Raw genomic sequence first — 5,988 nt, forward strand, 5'->3', positions numbered from 1 at the left:
GGTAAACACGTCCAGACAAGTAAAAATTGTTCTAGCCGTGCAGCCACACACAACATTTGCGCATTTTAATTCCTTAATGCTGACTAGAGAACTCAACTTTTACATTTAAATATGTAAAAAATATGTAAAAAACATAATACACAAATATAAAAAGCGAATAAAACTTTGAATTACAACAACAAAAGAAACTTAGAAAACAGCATGCATATTGCATGGACAATGAAGACTTCATCAGCAAATTCTACCAAAAGTTCTAAAAAATAACTTTTAGTAAACTTTTGGAAAAATACTTCTTGTAAAGAACGTTTTCTCAACGTCTTCCAAAAAAACTTCCTTTGAAAAACGTTTATTCAACATCAAGTGATATACCTATGTGTTCGCATACCTTTCTAGTCGTTTCGAGAAGTTTATACTACGTTTCGCGTTTCTTGGGTAGTATGTAGCCACTTTATGAGTTGCACAATAGATGGCATTAGTAGTTTTCACAGCATATCTACAGACAGAATGATGATTAGTGGGGCGAATCATCTGTCCGTATATTTGGGCTTTTGTCCGTCCGTCTGTGCATCCGTCCGTCTCACCTTCTGTACGTCCGGGCGTCCGTCCAATGGTGCCTCCGTGAGTCCGTCCGCCTTTCTGTCCTGTCTGTGCTTGCGCCCGACTGTCTGTCCGTCTATTTGTGCATTCGGACGGACGGACGCTTCTCCCCGCTCATCATCATTCACTACATGGATATGCTGTGATTTCTTTCTTAAAATATAAATAATGATGAAAGTTTGGTACATGAAAAGAACTGTTCATTTGCTTTTGATTTAGGTACAAAGCGTACTTTGAATTCAACCGCAACATGGTGCAAGTTCCGTCTCAATATAGACAAAACGAATATTTTGGGAAATTCGCAATTTTTTCTCATAAAGTTTGAAAGCTCGAGATGTCTGCAAGTACTTTTTTTCTCAAAATATACCTTATGTGGACTGAAAAGTCATTCCTCAGATATTCAATCGAAGTGCAGTATTGATATAGAAAAATGCGTATATAACATACCTTGGCTAAATTATTTGTAGCGTTCGTGGTCGAAAAATGGTGACACTATTACTGAGCTTCAAGCACCTCACACAAGCCTTTACTTAACTTGTAGACCGAATTTGGCACGAAAAAAAAAGTGGTACTTTTAAAATAATTGTTTTCACAAGCACCTAGCAGACATGCCGGGAAGTTGAGGAGCCAGCCACGTGATCAAAAGATTATTTGTCTCCTAAATGTTCTAGCTGTTAACTTTTTGAGTGCAGATAATCAGCACAATTTTTTTAAAATCCGTTTGAGATGGTCACCAAAATGCCTGAGACGTCTGATGGGGAACAACCCAATAGCCAATTTTTCTGTTAATAATCGTGTGAATGTGAGCCACTAGTATCAGCAAGGTGGCAAGTTGGGCTAGTTGGATTACGTTCATAATTGAAAATTTTGTTGAGGCGCACTAAAAAACGGACGGACCGAAGAGCCAAGCGCTGTTTGCAAGCGCTGTCCTTGTGAGCCTCTTCTGTCCGTTCATTTTTTAGTACGCTTCAACAAAATTTTCAATTTACTAGTATCATTCGCAATTTAACACGTGACTACACACTACTTAATTTTTGAAGTTACCTGCTCTGAATAGCTTATCAATGCGCATACTGCAAAGTATACTGAGTGGCATTGTGCTTTTGTGCAATATAGATAAAATATGTATATGTTGTTGCGCATCATACTGCATTCCTTTTAATAAACTAATGAAATGTTCACCTTAATCTAGCACATCGAACTTCGAGCAGACTACATAACACCTTTAGCTTATCACGCATGTACGGCAATACTAACGCTTTCAACGAGTCGGCTCTTCCACGAGCTATTCGTTTGTGGAATGATTTGCCAGATGATCTTGCGTCAGAACAAGACCACACAAAGTTCTATCATACTCTTAAAAAATACTTATGCACCAAAAACTTCTCTATCGCATCTTCGTAATCATCAGTGTTTATAGGACTGTTGCCGATGTTCTTGCACTATTGCTAGGTTGTAGTTACTGTCATAATAGTTTTTTTTTTGTATTTCACCTTCACATACTGTAACTCACTTTATAGTACGTATTTTGCTTACATGTTCATAAGTTGAACTGAATTTTTTATTATATTCGTTATTTGCATATGTATGTGTAGATATTATGTATATATATTTTTCTAACATATTATCTGTACCGCCCCCCTTACACAATGCCCCTCGAGGGCTCTGTGAGGTGTTGGAAATAATAATAATAATAATAATAATAACAAATGAGTATCATGGTAGATCTGCAGAAAAACTCATGTAAGTGTGCTGATGCATACATAAGCATGGAACTTGTCATTCACTTGGATTGGTTTAAGCGTACAGCTAATGGAACATTATCAACTTGGAGATGCACCTTTTTATTGGCCTGTGCGAGCAAGCTAAAAGGGTATAGTAAGGTTCCTATCTACGGCATGAAAGTTACAATGATTCTGCCACAGCGCACTTTTTATGGCGTGTATTGCTCAGCATACCTTTTTTGCATTTCGCACTGCAGTGGAGCCGATGCCACTGAATATGCTTGTTATGCACTCAATTTATACTCAAACATAAAAAAGCAGTTAGTTATGCAGGGTGCATACTGTATATTGCACTCTTTGTGAAATTTTGGTCATTGTTTCTTGTGTATTTATTTCAGGTTTCCTGGAGTGAATTTACTGAAAAGAAAGCACAGCTTGGCCCCACTTCTCTCGAAGACAGCAGTCATCTCAGCAGCTGAAGATGATTGTGCAAGCAGCAGTGACGCACTGTAGTTTTACAATGCGAAGTATACAAACACTGACATTACATTAATTCAACCCTAATTACACTATATTGTCTATTTTCGTAATTTTAATGCCGAAATTTATACTGCGACATATAATAGGTCAAAATATGTCTCCAGAAACTCGCTTACTCATTCTCCGTATTTTTTCTATTGTATACGTGTGATTCAACGCCATACCGCTGTCATTTGCCCGACTAGCGGAAATGTTTTTGAAAGAAGTTGTGGATATTTCTTTTACTGAAAACAATGAATTTCCAGTATAGAGGCACAAAAAACTTGGTCACGTGAGATATCTCAAAGTTTAACAGAACGCTGTCAGAGTCCTCTTTGTCTGACTTCTTGCAGTTTTTACATAAATAAAAGCGGATGTGAACGTATGTTCCTAACTGTTCTCTGCTTTGGCTTTATGTTCGGTTGAACCTTATGCTATAGCTTACTGCTTGGATTACGGTGGTGTGGTGCCTGTGCGTGTGTGTGCGTGAGTGTGTGTGTGTGTGTGCGTGTGTGTGTGTGTGTGTGTGTGTGTGTGTGTGTCTGCTGCGTCCCACATTGTCATTTTGGCCCAGTGTACCTACACATGTATACAATAGTGTTATGCAGCTCATTCAAGACCACGGCACCCTATTTTATCAGCTGCAGGCATGCAGGTAGCTTAAGTGCAGTGGTGACCCCAGTATCTTCCTTCTTCCCAGTCAGCCACAGAGAAGAAGGCTCATATGTGCTTCTCCCTTGGAACAGTTGAGGCTTCGGCCAGTCAGTGATGTATATTTGATTTAATCAAGTGCTATGAACGGCACTCCTCAACACACAAGACAAAGCGTCTCCTCCTGTATCTCTCCTTTTGTTGTTTCATTAATTGCGCTTCATTTGATCAAGTATGCTTATGCATGTAATTGCCATCGTTTCAAGGGTGTTTTAGTGTTACACCCCACTCACACAGGTGTACATTCATTCAACACACATAGTTTATGGGTGTTCATAAACACTTCTAAATGTAGGGTGTAATGTTTCTTTACACCCTACGTTAAAGAGTGATCCTAAACACCCTATTATTTAGGGTGTTCCTAAACACCCTAAACGGTGTTTCTCATCCTGATAGGTGTAAAACTTTTTGCAGTGTGGATTCTCATTTAAAACCACCTTTACTCACACGTATTTCAAAGCAGCATCGTTCATACACCGTTTCAATATTTATTACTTAGAGGCGTAAATTACGTACGCGGGTGGCTTGACGTCCCCCCTCTACTCTTCCAGGGAATATCTTGATGGTTATATGCTATGATGGCATTCCTTTCTAAAAAGTATTTTAACTGATTTGGAATCACTCATAACTCGTCTTCAAAGATACAATGCCAAACAGCACAAAAAAGCGCACCTATTACGTGAGATAAGGGAGTTAAAGGGCATAACACCACTGTCGAAGTAGCTCATACTAGGCTCCAGGACTCATGTATCGACTCACTCGGACTGACTCAGACTCAGATAGAATTATGAGTTTTAGTCTGAGTGAGTCCAGGGGAGTTATCATTTGGTGAGGTTGAGTCCAAAGGAGCCAAGCTGAAGAAAATTTTTGAGAGTGTGAGTTCAAGTGAGTCCGACTCATTGCCGTGGGTTACAGTCCGAGTGAGCCCTAAGCTCAAAATATATTTCATGTGTCAATCTTAGTGATCTCCACAAGTTTTGTCGACCTATGGCGTTAACACAGCGGAGCGAACCTCGAGCTTAAACATGCCATTTCAACTTTCTCTAAACAATCAAATTTTTAGATGTAGTCCCTACTGAAAGAGCGGTATTTAGGTACTCTTGTGTCCTTAAATGGTTGTCAATATTTTGTGCAGTCTAGGAAGCCCATCGATTAACCGATCAACTTTATGTGGTGGGGTAAGAATTAAGTGAGACTTGCTCAGCCAAGGTATACCGCTGAGTAGTCGCTGTCTAAATGTCAGTCGTCCATATTTGTGCATTCTATGTCTGCACCTATTATATATAGCAGTTTTCACTTATTATTTTTTATAGCATAGGATCAATAACTGGGATAAAGTACTCGCAAAAGTATACTTCTTCTTTGCACAAACTTCTTCAAACAAGCTTCTTGTCCTTTGGAGATTATGTCGCACTTTCCACTCCTTGAAGCAGAAAGCTTTTGTTCAATTGTGCAGCTGGAAATTACCATGAATCATCTGAATATCTTTGATAAAGCAATGCTCGCAATGTTGCAGAAGCAGTCTGTAGGCTCCAGAAATATTGAGAAAACCGTCTAAAACTTACTTTCCTTTATACAACGAGAGCAAGAGGCAGCAATAAAAAGGGGAACGATCGCGGGCCTTTTATCTTTCTGCCAGATTCACCGGGAGTGCTGAACATAAAACGCCTGACCCCCTGAACATACTTTCGGAACCAGTAGAAAAGCGACGCACTCCGCATGTACGCTCTATAGGACAAAACAACAAATGAAAAAGAAAGGCTACAGTTATATTTATGGCGATGACTTAGAAACATTCTGCGCTGCAAAGCGAAGCTCCACTGGTGCGCACAGGGGTCAACAAACGCTCCATCGCTTTGCGTGTACGTTACAAGTCAATAAAATGCAGCGGACTCAATCATTCAAACAGCGCTTTGTTAGTTTGTACAACGCTATACATGCCTTTTCTAAAATGGTTGGCAGTACAGTTTCATGGTTCAGAACGAACCAAAAATGTTTGATAAGTGCGCGCACGCCACGTAGCTTCTGGCAAGAGGTCGATAAGTCTGTGAGGCGTTCCCTTGGCTTAGGATAGGCGGCTTATCGCTACACTGGGATCCGCAGGCCACGACCCCATTATGGCCCCTGCCATTCGGCCAGCACCAGTGGCACTTGGGAGAATTCACGATGCACACCACCATTGTAGCGAGCTGCGAACACTACTTTTTTTTCACCTCTTTTTTATTCAGCGCCAGTCGTACACAGGGACAAAATTGTGGGCCAGAGCACATGCCTGAAAAGAAATACGGTCTTCATAATAATTGGGGGACGTTGTAAAGAACTACCATGAAGCCGACGGCTCACTTCCAATTTTCTCACTTTTTTATTCTAGTTCAACCAAAGCCCATTTATTTTGGAGGTGAAATTCTCGCCCCAACTTCGGAATCCTCCCAAGGCC

The sequence above is a fragment of the Rhipicephalus microplus genome, chromosome X (genome assembly GCF_043290135.1).
Source record: "Rhipicephalus microplus isolate Deutch F79 chromosome X, USDA_Rmic, whole genome shotgun sequence".
Lineage (NCBI taxonomy): Eukaryota > Metazoa > Arthropoda > Arachnida > Ixodida > Ixodidae > Rhipicephalus > Rhipicephalus microplus.